Here is a 16,394-nt window from a genome sequence, read left to right as displayed (position 1 = left end):
CTGCACTCCTTTGGACCCCACCAGAAAGGCCGAGAGGGGGGTTTTGACGACTGGGCAACTCTCAACCTCCATAAATTTGCCCAGGCATGCGCCATGGAGAGGTCACTCCATAATCACTGACCACCTCCAGGCGCGTATCCATTGTCTCTCGAGATAAGGAGGCCCAAAAGAAAAAAGATTTTCCATCATGCTTTTTCTACAAAATCGAATGAACAGTAATGTGGAGCTACCATAGCACCTCAAAGCCTATGTGTGTTATTACTGTTTTTCACATTAATGATTTAGCTTATTCACACATGGACAAAAATCCAGCGATAATATATTGGAACCTTTTAGTTAAAAATAAATAAGGTGGAGATAATCTGAACTGTTTTCACTGATAGACAATCCAGCCACACCGAATACAGACCTCAGGGGCTGAATTTTACCAGCCCCTCGGCGTTGAGAATTGTGGTGGGGAAGGCCCATAAAATTCTTGTGGGAGCGGTCTGCCATGAGCCCCGACAACACCTCACCACATTTTAACAGCAGCAGCAGGACCTTGGTGTGGCCCACTCCCTGCCACTCAGCGGCGGACCCCTAATTTAAACATGTTAAGCGCTACTTACCTTTCCTGACTATGCATCTCATTGTTCGTCGCTCCTCAGTCCTTGATTTTGTGCTGAACGGGTGGCTCTCACGTGTCATCCCGTTCACGAATGAGAGAAGCCGGCAGGACAGCAGAAGAGGGAGCAATCGCAGACAGTGCAGGTAAGTCTCTGTAAACCGGGGTCTCAACTCTGCATACTGGAAGGGAAGTAGGAGGGGGGTTTGTGTCATCTGGGGTCTGCACTCTGCATATTGGAGGGGAGGTGGGAAGGGTGCAAAGCTCTGCAAGAATTAAGGGAGGTACTGAATAACCCCCCTCCATAAACAGTGGCTGCTCTGCACCATTGTTTGTTTGTGTGTGTGAAGGAACAATGGCACCAATCATCTTTTGGATGGGGAAGGTGCCATAAGCGGTAGACGTGTAAAGGTTACCTGGCTGTTGGGGCAATCGATGCAGCTGGTAGAATATTAATGTAGTCATGCTGTGCCACTCTTAGTGGGAGCTAAGACAGGAAATGCCATGCCACACCATGTAGATGATCTATGAAAGTTCCTGATGTATCTGTCAACAACAATGCCTGCCCTGTTAAGAACCTCCGAGTAAGCAAAGGACACAGCTTTATTCATCATGTGGAGATGGGTCTGGCTCATCCTACATGGTCTAATCCGCTTCTCCTGAGGATCTATATGCATCACAGGCCGAACCAACAGGCAAGTGCAGACCACGTAGAGGCCCCCGGTTGTGAGCAGCAGGCCCCCAAGGAGCTCGCCACACTCGGTGGGCCGAAGGGCCTGTTTCAGTGCTGTATCTATAAATAAATAAAATAAATAAATAGAACGCCGTGCATCTAGAGGTCCTGCATGACATACCAGCGCATGTCAGAGGACCAGTGTCAGATGCGACTGTGGATGTAGAGGGAGGTGGTGACACATCTCTGTTCCCTGCTCTATGATGACCTGCAGCCCATGGGATTCAGTGGACATCCTATGCCTGTGGCCCTCATAGTGACAGCGGCTGTTAACCTTTACGCCTCTGCATCATTTCAGGGGCCCACCGGAGACTGTTGTGGGGTCACACAGTCAGCAACACACCACTGTATCAGGGAGGTCACTGATGCCCTGTACCAGAGGGCCAGTGAGTATCTCCGCTTCAGGACGGACTCTAACAGCCAGGCCCAGAGGGCCATTGGTTTCAACACCATCGGATAACCAAGGGTGCAAGGGGTCATAGACTGCATCCATGGTAGCTAGGCAACCAGCTGCTGACATTAGCATTAAGGGATCCCTCTCAATCTAGGTGCAGCTGGTATGTGATCACTGGAGATGCTTCATGTAAATCTGTGCCCGCTTCTCAGGCAGCTGCCATAACACCTGGATCCTGCGCCAGTCCCAGCTGCCGCTGCTGTTCACTGACTGGCTCAGATGGAGGGGTAACTTCTTGGAGATAAGGGCTACCCCTTCGCAGACATGGCTCCTGACACCAGTGAGAGACCCCACCACTGCTGCAGAGGAGAGATACAACGCCAGCCACGGGGCTACAAGAGCCACCATTGAGCAGGAGATCAGCATGCTGAAAATGCACTCCCACCGCCTGGATAGATCAGGTGGTGCCCTGTACGACAAGCTGCAAAGGGCAGCTCCTTTCTTTGCTGCTTGATGTGCTCTGCACAACTACGCACTCAATAGGGCCTGGCATGATGAGGAGAGATGTCAGCAGGAATCCTCCTCGGACTATGGGGATGCTGAGGACTTACAACAGGAAAGGCACATGGGGGGGCAGATGGCACCAGGCTCCACCTTCAGGGTGAGCAGTGAGCTAGGGATGCATGGCAGCAGCTTATCAGACAAAGGCTCTCCGCTCCATCGGAGCCACCATGAACTCTGCAAGCCACACAGCATCCTCGCTCACCTGCTGTGGAGCAGTCCACATCTGTAACATCTTTGTCTCAATCATTACAGGTAGCAGCAGACTGAGTCATTGTCCAGGTTACTGCATCCGTGGACATGCACATGAGTGATACTGGCATGGCAATTGTTATTCCATACACTGGCAGTTCTGACAGGCCAATGATGTAATGGAAGGAGACACAATCGGTACATGCTGGCACACTTCATTCACACAGTAAAAGCAACACACATGTTAATAAAGAAGACGTAGAGATGGCACTTTTTACAGTGTTGTGTCACCCGTGCAGACCCATTTGTGTAACGGTGGTTTTTGGAAATGCTTGTGGGTGCTTCTTTGTGGTGCTACTTCTGTGCTCGCAGCCTGACTGGAGAAAGGCTGCTGATCTGATTGCCCTTTAGCTGTGGATGACTTTGGCAGTCGTACTTTATGCGCACAAGGCCTGGAGGGCCCTGGCTGGCTGGTGGAATGATTGTTCATCCTCTTCCAGCATTGGACCCTTTGACGCCGGACAGTCCCACAGCTATTCACCTCCTCTGCCACCTCCAGCCAGGCTGCCTTGCCAGGCGGGATGGCCTCTTCTTACCATCGCTGGGGAAAAGGATCTCCCTCCTTGCCCGCACAGCCTGGAGGAGAGTAACCAGGGAGGCATTGCTGAACTGTGGGACCACCCTAGAGCACCACTCTTCCATCTTCAGTTTTTGCTCTGGTCTGTTAAATGCAAAGGTGATTCCACAGTGTAACTGCTCTAACTTCTGACTGCAAGGTTTCTCTTGCACATGTTTGAAAACTAATGCAGGACTAGTGAGGAAATCTGTGCTGTTGTCCTGGTTTTTCATCTGTGACAGATCGACACATGCTCACATACAATTTGCTTCTGCAGCAGTTGATCATAATTATTTATGTAATATTTCTAGTTTGCAATTCAGCTAGAATATAAACATATTTTCCTGGTTCTTTAAAAAGTACTTTTAATTCCAGTTACATGCCGTTTCACAGAACAGTTAGTAGAGAAATGAATACAGATTCCATATGCATATTAGTCTGCGGTTTTTCACAGCCAGATGATTACAAGCCCATATTATGCAGATATTCTGAAATTACTCTTTTATTTATGTTGTGTATTTGTCTTTTATGATACAATTCAGTTTCACATCCAGGTACATACAAAATTAGGATTATTCACCCAGGTGCAGCAAGCCTAGAAGAAGGAATGTTACACTTGAGTGAAAGAAGAGGATCTCAATTGCACCGGACACTGGGACACAGCAGAGTAAGTATGTGGCAGCAAAGCAGAAACCAAGGTCACAGATCTGAAAGTTAACTCTGCTTCTTTCTCCACAGATGCTGCCTGACCTGCTGAGTTTCTCCAGCACTTTCTGCTTTGCTACCAGATTGACAGCATCTCCACTCTTCAACAGCGAGGTAAGTATTTATTTGGCAGCTGTCAGGAAGCAGGTGCTGGGGCACTTTAAATATGGCCCCAGCACCTGCTACACAGCTGAGCCAACGTCCATCATGCCGCCTGATGTTCCGCCTCTCTCCATGTAATATGGGAGCTGCGGTGTGTCGCTGTGATGCTGATGAGCTCAGTGGCAGCCGCTCCATGTGGGTGGACCGTCGACTTCAAAGCGCACCGCCGCGAGTTGTGACACACTAGTAAAATCCAGCCCCAGGTCTCAGATAGTGCTAACTGCCTCCTATTTATTACCCAAATAAGATATTCCTTCATTTAGCTGCCTTAACACATCCAGAGTCTAACCATGTTCTACCTGAACAGCCTCCAGGCTCTAACATCCAGAAATCCACAGAATTGTATGATATTTTGCTTTTGTTTGTCTTATTTGAGCTATAAAGGTCACAAAGGTAAGTATGAATAGCGGAGGCAATTCGACACATCTAGCAGATCTTTCCATGGGAGCCCATCATCAGAGTGTCTAACTTTTCAAAACATTCAAGAGTTTTTCCTCTACTATCCTCCCAGAAGACCATTCTAGGCACTAATCACGCTGTGTGTGAAAAACTACATCCTGGTATTAGTCCCAACTTGCCTTTGATCAGTTTAACCCTGTGTCCTTTTGTCATCTTGTTATGGTTCAGCTTGAAGTATACTCAGATTGATCATTTCCCATCTGCTTACTATTTACTTAGTTCAATCTATTAGTGACATGATGATCAGCAGTTCTTCCTTCACAGTGCAGTTATCAGACAAATTACATAAACACTATTAACTGTGACTAGTCTTCATTCAATATGAAACTTAAAGATGCACACTTCTGGACATCTGAATGCAATTGTCATCCAAGATCAGAGAGCTTGCATTTTGCTACACGCCCAGTAGTTGAAAATCTGAAGTTTGCTTCCATGGACAAGGAGTATCTGACCATTATTGACACACCATCTCACAAATTCATCTTCAGAGTGAAGGATTTTTTGTATGGGCAATATTCTGCATAACTTGATACAAAGCTGGAGTCATCATTTTGGCTTGTTTAGCAACTTTACTTAAAATTCCTCACACTGAACTTTTCAAGGCCTTCACTTTAGGGCGGCATAGTGGCGCAGCGGTTAGCACCGCAGCCTCACAGCTCCAGCGACCCGGGTTCAATTCTGGGTGCTGCCTGTGTGGGGTTTACAAGTTCTCCCTGTGTCTGCGTGGGTTTCCTCCGGGTGCTCCGGTTTCCTCCCGCATGCCAAAGACTTGCAGGTTGATAGGTAAATTGGCCATTAGAAATTGCCCCGAGTATAGGTAGGTGGTAGGGAAATATAGGGACAGGTGGGGATTATTAGATTAGATTAGAGATACAGCACTGAAACAGGCCCTTCGGCCCACCGAGTCTGTGCCGAACATCAACCACCCATTTATACTAATCCTACACTAATCCCATATTCCTACCAAACATCCCTATATTTCCCTACCACCTACCTATACTAGTGACAATTTATATAATGGCCAATTTACCTATCTTTACCACAAGTCTTTTGGCTTGTGGGAGGAAACCGGAGCACCCGGAGAAAACCCACGCAGACACAGGGAGAACTTGCAAACTCCACACAGGCAGTACCCGGAATCGAACCCGGGTCCCTGGAGCTGTGAGGCTGCGGTGCTAACCACTGCGCCACTGTGCCGCCCTGTGGTAGGAATATGGAGTTAGTGTAGGATTAGTATAAATGGGTGGTTAATGGTCAGCACAGACTCAGTGGGCTGAAGGGCCTGTTTCAGTGCTGTATCTCTAAATTAAACACTTATTAAAAAAATACACTAGTGAGATCCTTCTAGAAAATCCACATCAAATATGCTTATGATTAGTGCTGAAATTAGGTTTTAAAATTTGAATGGAGTCAAACTGTGAGGAAAAAACAGATTTCCCATTTTGATCCAAAAAATGTAGGCAAGCTTCCATTCTGGTAATGGTCATCCTCATATTCCCTTTCCCTCTTACATTTCATCCATCATACTGATGGAGTCTTGTGCATTGATTTGGACATTATGGACATCCAGAAGGCAAGGATAAGGTTCCACATGAGACTGTTAATGGAGACCACCTATTGACAGGGTTAGGGAATTGTTTAGGAGGTATCAGACTGGGAGGGATAATGGGTATGTACACCAATTGGCAGCACGTAACTAGTGGTGTCCTCTAAGGATTTTTCTCCAATAACCAGCTCTTGTTAGCAGCTGCTCAATTTGAAATGGGTTATAAAGCTGTCAGTGTCTAAACTGCCTCAATTCAAAAAAAAAATCAGTGCAATTTTAAAAGTAATAATTAAAGAATGCCCTTGGAGAGTTTAATATGCTTGGCACTCTGTGCAGCTATTACAGATGAGGCTGCGATGGTGGTAAGCATCAGCTAATTAAATGCAGAACGGTTTGACCCAATGGTTGGTCACAGCAAGATGTGGAGCAGCTACACCGAGTACATCTTCTTCCGTGAGTTTCAAGCCTTTTTACTGCAGTATTTACTTTTATTTGCTGGGAGCCGGGAAAGATGTTCTACCGTCAGCTGGATGGCGATCACGAGCGCAGCGTCAGCCTGGGAGACGCTGATATCAAGGAGGCCGTGCAGGCTGTGGGCAGGCCTGCTCGCCAGGGTCGCGATCCATTTGTTGACGAAGACGATGCAGATGGAAGTGAACAGGTTGACCGAGAGCCCGATTACCCTGATGAGGTCCTTTCTTAAGTGCATTACTACTAACCAATTAATGAAGTTACCCCACCAGCATTCAGATCACTAGAGGACAATGGTGGGAGCTGATGAAATGTTTTATTATCTGCACCCCCTTCCTCCACCCCCTCTCCCCCGCTCACCCTTCCCAGTTCCCCCCTCGCACCCCCTTCCCCCCAACCCCCCGCACCCCCTTCCCAGCTCCCCCCTCTCACCATCTTCCCCTCGCATCCCCTTCCCTTGCACCCCCTCCCCTACCCCCCTGCAGCCCCCTTCCCAACTCCCCCCCGCCCCCCCCACCTCCTCCCACCGGCATCCACCTAACTCTGAGCAGGGGCCCTGACAACCCCACTGCCTTGTGGGCATCTCGGGAGAGATGCTCTGCACTCCTTTGGACCCCACCAGGAAGGCCAAGAGGGGGGTTTTGACGCTTGGGCAAATCACAACCTCCATACATCTGCCCAGGCATGCGCCATGGAGAGGTCACTCCATAGTCGCCTCACAGCGAATAAAACAACACGGAAGGCAGCAGTTATGAGTTATAAGTCCAGCTCAATTGGCGTAGAGATTGGGCGCCACAGGTTGCCTTTGTCAGTGGGAGAGGTCATCGCATCTCACTGGACAGCTACCGCCCGCCTCAAACCGGGCAGCCCCTGGTCAGTAAGGTTCTGTCCCGCCACAGCCCACCTGCTTCAATGGGTGCTTGGAGCTCAGGGTCACTGCCCGAAAAGTGGACTGTAACACCGCACCAAACAGCACGACCAAAAAGGAAAGAAGGTACCAGCCCTTCATTTTGCAAGCTGGAACGTCAGAACTATGAGTCCTGGCCTATCGGAAGACCTTACACAAATCAACGATTCTCGGAAGACCACCATCATTAACAACGAGCTCAGTAGACTCAATGTGGACATTGCAGCACTTCAGGAGACTCGCCTCCCCGCGAGTGGATCTCTAAGAGAGCAAGACTACACCTTCTTCCGGCAGGGCAGGGATCCTGAAGAACCAAGACAGCATGGAGTGGGCTTCGCCATCAGAAACTCTTTGCTCAGTATGATAGAGCCACCTTCAAATGGCTCGGAACGCATACTGTCCATCCGACTGCTCACCGCCTCTGGTCTAGTACACCTACTCAGCATCTATGCTCCAACACTCTGCTCCCCACCTGAAGCTAAAGACCAGTTCTACGAGGAACTCCATAATATCATTAGTAGCATCCCCAATACCGAACACCTGTTCCTGCTGGGGGACTTTAATGCCAGGTTTGGGGCCGACCATGACTCATGGCCCTCCTGCCTTGGGTGCTATGACATTGGAAGGATGAATGAGAATGGACAGAGACTGCTTGAGTTGTGTACCTAGCATAACCTCTGCATCACCAACTTGTTCTTTCACACTAAACCCTGTCACCGGGTTTCTTGGAGGCACCCAAGATCACATCGTTGGCACCAGCTGGACCTCATCGTCACAAGGCGAGCCTCTTTAAACAATGTTCAAATCACACGCAGCTTCCACAGTGCGGACTGTGACACCGACCACTCCCTGGTGTGCAGCAAGGTTAGACTCAAACCAAAGAAGCTGCATCACTCCAAGCAGAAGGGCCGCCCGCGCATCAACACTAGCAGAATTTCTCACCCACAGCTGTTACTTAAGTTTCTCAATTCACTTGAAAAAGCCCTTCAAAACACTCCCACAGGGTATGCAGAGACCAAGTGGGCCCACATCAGAGACACCATCTATGACTCAGCAATGACCACCTATGGCAAACGTGTGAAGCAGAATGTAGACTGATTTCAATCTCACTTTGAAGAGCTGGAACCTGTCATAGCCCCTAAACGCATTGCACTGTTGAACTACAAGAAAGCGAGTTAACATCCGTAGCACTTAAAGCAGCCAGAAGCGCTGCACAAAGAACAGCCAGGTATTGCACAAATGACTACTGGCAACACCTATGCAGTCATATTCAGCTAGCCTCTGACACCAGAAACATCAGAGGAATGTATGATGGCATTAAGAGAGCTTTTGGGCCAACCATCAAGAAGATCGCCCCCCTCAAATCTAAATCAGGGGACACAATCACTGACCAACGCAAGCAAATGGACCACTGGGTGGAGCAATACCTAGAACTGTACTCCAGGGAAAATGTTGTCACTGAGACCGCCCTCAATGCAACCCAGTCTCTGCCTGTTAGGGATGAGCTGGACGCACAGCCAACAAAATCGGAACTCAGTGATGCCATTGATTCTCTAGCCAGCAGAAAAGCCCCTGGGAAGGATGGCATTACCCCTGAAATAATCAAGAGTGCCAAGCCTGCTATACTTTCAGCACTTTACAAACTGCTTTGCCTGTGCTGGGAGGAGGGAGCAGTACCACAGGACATGGGAGATGCCAATATCATCACCCTCTATAAGAACAAGGGTGACCGCGGTGACTGCAACAACTACCGTGGAATCTCCCTGCTCAGCATAGTGGGGAAAGTCTTCGCTCGAGTCGCTTTAAACAGGCTCCAGAAGCTGGCTGAGCATGTCTATCCTGAGGTGCAGTGTGGCTTTCGAGCAGAGAGATCCACCATTGACATGCTGTTCTCCCTTCGCCAGCTACAGGAGAAATGCTGTGAACAACAGATGCCCCTCTACATTGCTTTCATTGATCTCACCAAAGCCTTTGACCTCGTCAGCAGATGTGGTCTCTTCAGACTGCTAGAAAAGATTGGATGTCCACCAAAGCTACTAAGTATCATCACCTCATTCCATGACAATATGAAAGGCACAATTCAGCATAGCGGTGCCTCATCAGACCCCTTTCCTATCCTGAGTGGCATGAAACAGGGCTGTGTTCTCGCACCTACGCTATTTGGGATCTTCTTCTCCCTGCTGCTCTCACATGCGTTCAAGTCTTCAGAAGAAGGAATTTTCCTCCACACAAGATCAGGTGGCAGGTTGTTCAACCTTGCCTGTCAAGAGCAAAGACCAAAGTACGGAAAGTCCTCATCAGGGAACTCCTCTTTGCTGACGATGCTGCATTAACATCTCACACTAAAGAGTGTCTGCAGAGACTCATCGACAGGATTGCGGCTGCCTGCAACGAATTTGGCCTAACCATCAGCCTCAAGAAAACGAACATCATGGGACAGGACGTCAGAAATGCTCCATCCATCAATATCAGCAACCACGCTCTGGAAGTGGTTCAAGAGTTCACCTACCTAGGCTCAACTATCACCAGTAACCTGTCTCTCGATGCATAAATCAACAAGCGCATGGAAAAGGCTATGTCCAGACTGGCCAAGAGAGTGTGGGAAAATGGCGCACTGACATGGAACACAAAAGTCCGAGTGTATCAAGCCTGTGTCCTCAGTACCTTGCTCTATGGCAGCGAGGTCTGGACAACGTATGTCAGCCAAGAGCGACGTCTCAATTCATTCCATCTTCGCTGCCTCCGGAGAATCCTTGGCATCAGGTGGCAGGACCGTACCCCCAACACAGAAGTCCTCGAGGCGGCCAACATCCCCAGCATATACACCCTCCTGAGCCAGCGGTGCTTGAGATGGCTTGGCCATGTGAGCCGCATGGAAGATGGCAGGATCCCCAAGGACACATTGTACAGCGAGCTCGTCACTGGTATCAGACCCACCGGCCGTCCTTGTCTCCGCTTTAAAGACGTCTGCAAACGCGACATGAAGTGCTGTGACATTGATAACAAGTCATGGGAGTCAGTTGCCAGTGATCGCCAGAGCTGGCGGGCAGCCATTAAGGCGGGGCTAAAGCGTGGCGAGTCGAAGAGACTTAGCAGTTGGCAGGAAAAAAGACAGAAGCACAAGGGGACAGCCAACTGTGTAATAGCCCCGACAACCAATTTTATCTGCAGCACCTGTGGAAGAGTCTGTCACTCTAGAATTGGCCTTTATCGCAACTCCAGGCGCTGCTTCACAAACCACTGAACACCTCCGGGCATTTACCCATTGTCTCTCGAGACAAGGAGGCCAAAGAAGAAGAAGACACCAATTGACAGCATGTAACTAGTGGCGTCCACTCAGGATCTGTATTCAGTTTCACTATATTTATCAATGACTTCGATGAACGAATAAGGAGCTGCACATCTATGTTTGCTGATGAAACTAAGTTAGGTAGCACAGTAAGTTTTTTTTTTATTCGTCATGGGATGTGGGTGTTGCTGGCTAGGACAGCATTTATTGCCCAACTCTAATTACCCTTGAGAAAGTGGTGAATTTTAAGAGCTCGCTGCCGGGCAAACGAACGTCGACCCCAATCTTGTGGGGGGCGGGTCAGGGGGAGGGTGTGTGGGCAAGCTGTTCACCCACGGCAATGGCGTCAGTTGCATGTATGGAGGTGCTGGCGCCGTTTTTAAAGGGCAGCCAGCCCTGCCGCCTCATTTCATGTTTTAAACACTTACCCTCCAAAATTAAATAAATAAATTTCTACCACCCCTTTTCCACCACCCCCAATTATGATTATATTAACTATTTGCCCTTCCCCCCAAAACACTGACCTTTTACATCTAATCTTCACCCCCAAACTTCACAAAGTTTTGAGGTTCAACCCTTCACACCATCCCCTACACCCATTATGTTTATTTGATCGAATTCCCCCCACCCCCTACACTGAACATCTTACCTCCTTCTCCCCCTCCCCACCAGTGTCACGCCGCCTTTCCCCAGATGGGAATTTGAAGGCGCGAGAGTGCCGGCCAACGTGCTGAAGACCGTGGCGGGCTCTCAAGATTGGAGGTAAGTCTATGTTAATTTATTCATTTTATTGATTTGAATATTTTAATTTAGATCTCGTCACCCAGCGGCGGGGGACTGCCACAGAGCCACGCTGCCGCCGGAAGGATCTGGCCAGGGCTTCCCAGCATCGAGTTCTGTGGCGGGCCATGTCCAAACCCATCTTCAGAACCACGCCCCCCACCCCCCCCCCCCCCACCCCACCACCATGGATCACGACGCCGTGGACTTGGTAAAATCCAGCCCAAGGTGTGTAAATTAAGTTGAGCTACAGATCAGCCATGATGAAGTTGAATGGCAGAATGGTCTTGAGTTGAGGGGCTAAATGGCTTGCTCTTGTTCCTCGCTTTCTATCCTTTGTTTGGTCAGGTTTTCAACAAGATATGGAGCTTTGGCAGGTAAATGCTGTTTAAATTCAGATTCAATTGAATAACGGAATAGGTTTGAGGGGTTGAATGGCCTCCTCCTGTTCCCATCTTCCTATATTCCATCCCAAACAACACCTTTACATTTAATGCTCTTTCGGTTTTATTATTATGTATTTTATTTCCTGATATTTTCCTTTGTTCTTTCACATTACTTGATCTATATTTACAGGGAGGATAGGACAAGACAAAAATAGGGAAGAATGCAAGCCCCAATGATGTTAATAGTAGGATACATACTTCAATCACAGCAAAGAATAGGCTGGAAATAGGAATGTTGAACCCAGAGTTCAGGGCTGAAAAAGCACAACCTTGCTGCTCTTATTAAACCGTCAGTGCTGTCATTCCTTTATCAAGGTCAGGGTCTCAATCCTATTATGAGTCCTGCTCCCCAGGTACCACTCTGAACTGGTGCCAATCCTGCCTTTGCACCACATGCTTTTCAAATATCACTTTACACACAGTCAGCACTGTGATTGTTTGTGACTGTGGCTGTCAAACTAAAATGCTGCACCTAGCAGAAGCTTGCCTGAGATCAAAGAGGCACTTAAGCACCATATGCTGCCCATCACTGCTGTATAAGGTCGCCCCATATTTGCTTTCCTTCAATCTTCAGAGGAGAAATGAAAAAGGAAATAAGAGAGCCAAAGAGAGAATATCAGAAGAGAATGGCAGCTAACAGAAAATGGAATCCAATAGTCTTCTATAGTGTTACAAAAATACTTCAATTTTTTGTTAAATTTTGAGGACTGGTGTTTTATTTGGGAAAACTGAAAACTGAAATGGATTCCATTTCATTGGGGTCATTGAAAGGACTTAGAAGTTTGCAAACAACATGTACTGGAAGTCACCTATCTTCACATAATTACCCAGCAGGGGTTTTTTGACTTGGGGGAGATGTTTATAGAGAAGTGATAGGTCAAGGTTTATAGGGGTCAGGAGACTTGACTCTTGAGATCGTTTTTGGTTTCGCTTTGGACTGTCAGTTCGAGTTTTAAAAAACACAGCCAGGAGAGCAGTCACCCCAGCTCAGCCTGTTCCATCTCTTTGAAAATCCTGCCAGCTTTTCCATCTTTTTGAGAAGCTCTTAGAAGCAAGTACGAAATAGAGAAATTAATGATGCATTCCTCCTGAAAGGCCTGCTTGAAGCCCCTGTTGGCACATTTCTCCTGAGACGCTGGAAAAACCTACAGGATAAATCTTCAATGCCGCCTGAATGAATTGCTCCAGAGAAAGATCTCAGTGACAGCTGTCTACGCATATTTGGAATGCCAAATCAAAAAAGGGACAACTGAATCTTTCCATCCCTTCCCTTTTTTCTTCAAGAATTAGCAAGTATTTGGCCAAAGTATTTTTTTTTGTCTTTTTTTGTAACAGAGCTCTAAAAAGAAAATCTCTATTTTTTCTGATTAACCTGTGTCTGTGTGTGTGTGTGTGAGGGGCTAAGATAAAAGGAAACTTTCATATTTCAATCTGTGTGTTAATGCTTTGCTTCATTACTGGTTATGTCTTGTTTTATAATAAGATGATAATTTTGTTGTTTATTAAAGAAACCTGGTTGGTGTATTTTATTCTGGGATAAAGAGTAGAGTTTATGATTGAACGTATCAGTAACTGGGTAAACATTTAAATATATGTTGTGACCTGTGGAGAAGTGGAACTAGAAAAGACAGTGCACTCCTCCTACCTCAGTCATAACAACAGGCATATAAATAGTAAAAGGATAGTAAGAGGAAGGGTGGGGCCTGATTAGGGACCAAAAAGGGGATCTGCCCATTGAGGCAGAAGGTGTGGCTTCTTTTTCTTGGTTCTTGGGATGTGAGCATCGCTGGCTAGACCAGCATTTATTGCCTAACCCTAATTGCCGTTGAGAAGGTGGTGGTGAGGCTGAGGCACTATATGACTACTTCATGACTCTCTTTAGCAAGGAAGAAGATACTGCCAAATACATAGTAAAAGAGGAGGTAGTTGAGGCACTGGATGGGCTAAACATTGCTAAAGAGGAGGTATTAGAAAGGCTGGCTGTACTTAAAGTTGATAAATCACCTGGACTGGATGGATTGTATCCAAGAATGCTGAGGGAAGTAAGGATAGAAATTGTAGAGACACTGGCCATAATTTTCCAATCCTCCTTAGATACAGGAATGGTGCCAATGGACTGGAGAATTGCAAATGTTGCAGCTTAGCTCAAAAAAAGGATGTAAGGACAAACCTACCATCTACAGGCCAGTCAGTTTATCCCTGATAGTGGGAAAGCTTTTAGAAACAATAACCAAGAACAAAATTAACAGACACTTGGACAAGTGTAGATTAATTAAGGAAAGCCAGCACAGATTTGTTAAGGGCAAACTGTGTTTAAACAATTTAGTTGAGTTTTTCGATGAAGGGAACAGAGAAGGTTGATGAGAGTAATACAGTTGCTGTGGTGTACATGGACTTCCAAAAGACATTTAATAAAGTGCCACATAACAGGCTTGTCAGCAAAGTTGAATCCCATGGAATAAAAGGGACAGTAGCAGCAAGGATACAAAGTTGGCTGAGTAACAGGAAACAGAGAAAGATGGTGAGCAATTATTTTTCGGACTCGAGGAAACCTGGGGTTCCCCAGGGGTTGGTACTAGGACCACAGGTTTTCTTTTTTTTTTATTCATGTGATGTGAGCATCATTAGCAAGGCCAGCATTTGTTGTCCATCCCTAATTGCCCTTGAGAAGGTGGTGGTGAGCTGCCTTCTTGAACCACTGCAGTGCATGTGGCGTAGGTACACCAACAGTGCTGTTAGGAAGGGAGTTCCAGGATTTTGACCCAGGGACAGTGAAGGAACGGCGATATAGTTCCAAGTCAGGATGGTGTGTGGCTTGGAATGGAATTTGCAGGTGGTGGTGTTCCCATGCATCTGCTGCTCTTTGGCCTTCTAGGTGGTAGAGGTCATGGGTTTGAAAGGTGCTGTCAAAAGAGCCTTTGCAAGTTCCTGCAGTGTATCTTGTAGATGGTGCGCACTGCTGCCACTGTGCACTGGTGGTGGAGGGAGTGAATGTTTGTAGGTGGCAGATGGGCTGATGATCAAGCGGGTTTCTTTGTCCTGGATAGTGTCTAGCTTCTTGAAGGCTGTTGGATCTGCACCCATCTAGGCGAGTGGAGAATATTTCAACACACTCCTGACTTGTGCCTTGTAGGTGGTGGACAGGTTTTGGGGAGTCAGGAGGTGAGTTACTCACCGCAGAATTCCCAGCCTCTGACCTGCTCTTGTAGGCGAAGTATTTGTTTGGCCGGTCCAGTTAGGTTCCTGGTCAATGGTAAGCCCCCAGGATGTTGATGTTGGGGGATTCAATGATGGAAATGCTGTTCAACATTAAGGGAAGATGGATAGATTTTCTCTTGTTGGAGATGGTCATTGCTTGGCACTTGTGTGGCACGAATGTTACTTTCCGCACATCACCCCAAACCTGAATTGTTCATCTCTTGCTGCATGCAGGCATGGACTGCTTTAGTATCTGAGGAGTTGCAATTGGTACTGAACACTGTGACCTTAGAATGGAAAGAAGGTCATTGATGAAACAGCTGAAGATGGTTGGACCTAGTAAACTACCCTGAGGAATTCCTGCAGTGATATCCTGGGTCTGAGTTGATTGACCCCCAACTACCACAATCATCTTTCTTTGTGTTAGGTCTGACTCCAACCAGTGAAGAGTTCTCCCCCTGATTCCCATTGACTTCAATTTTGCTAGGAATCCTTGATGTCACATTTGGTCAAATTCTGCCTTAATGTCAAAGGCAGTCACTCTCACTTCACCTCTGGAATTCAACTCCTTTGTCCATGTTTGGGCCAAGGTTGTAATAAGGTGTGGAGCTGAGTGGCACTCGCAGAACTCAAACTGAGCATCAGTGAGCAGCTCATTGCTGAGTAAGTGTTGCTGGATAGCACTGTCGATGATCCCTTCCATGACTTTGCTGATGACTGAGAGTCAACTAAGGGGACGGTAATGGTCCAGATTGGATTTGTCCTGCTTCGTGTTGATAGGGCATACCTGGACAATTTTCCACATTGTTGGATAGATGCCAATGTTGTAGCTGAACTGGAATTGCTTCAATAAGGGCACGGTTAGTTCTGGAACATAAGTCTTCCTGCTGCGTGCCCAGTCTGACAGATATGTCCTTCAAGACCAGCCAGCTCGGTCAGTAGTGGTGTTACCGAGCTATTCTTTGTGATGGACAGTTAAGTTCCCCACCCAGGCTACATTCTATTCCCCTGCTACCCTCAGTGCTTCCAAGCGGTGTTCAACTTGGAGGAGTACTGATTCATCAGTTGAAGGAGAGCAGTAGGTGGTAATCAGCAGGAGGTTTACTTGCCCATGTTTGACCTGATGCCATGAGACTTGATGGCGTCTGGGGTCAATGTTGAGGACTCCCAGAGCAACTCCCTCCTGACAGTATACCACTGTGCCGCCACCTCTGAATGACCTTTCAGGGTCCACTGGGCAGTGCATGCCTTTGTTATTTCTGGTGCCTAGGTCAATGCCAGTTGGTCGATCTGGTTTTATTCTTTTTCGATTTTTCTGTTGCAGTTTGATA

The sequence above is a fragment of the Heterodontus francisci genome, chromosome 24, assembly GCF_036365525.1.
Source record: "Heterodontus francisci isolate sHetFra1 chromosome 24, sHetFra1.hap1, whole genome shotgun sequence".
Classification (NCBI taxonomy): domain Eukaryota; kingdom Metazoa; phylum Chordata; class Chondrichthyes; order Heterodontiformes; family Heterodontidae; genus Heterodontus; species Heterodontus francisci.
This window is presented reverse-complemented; position numbering follows the sequence as displayed.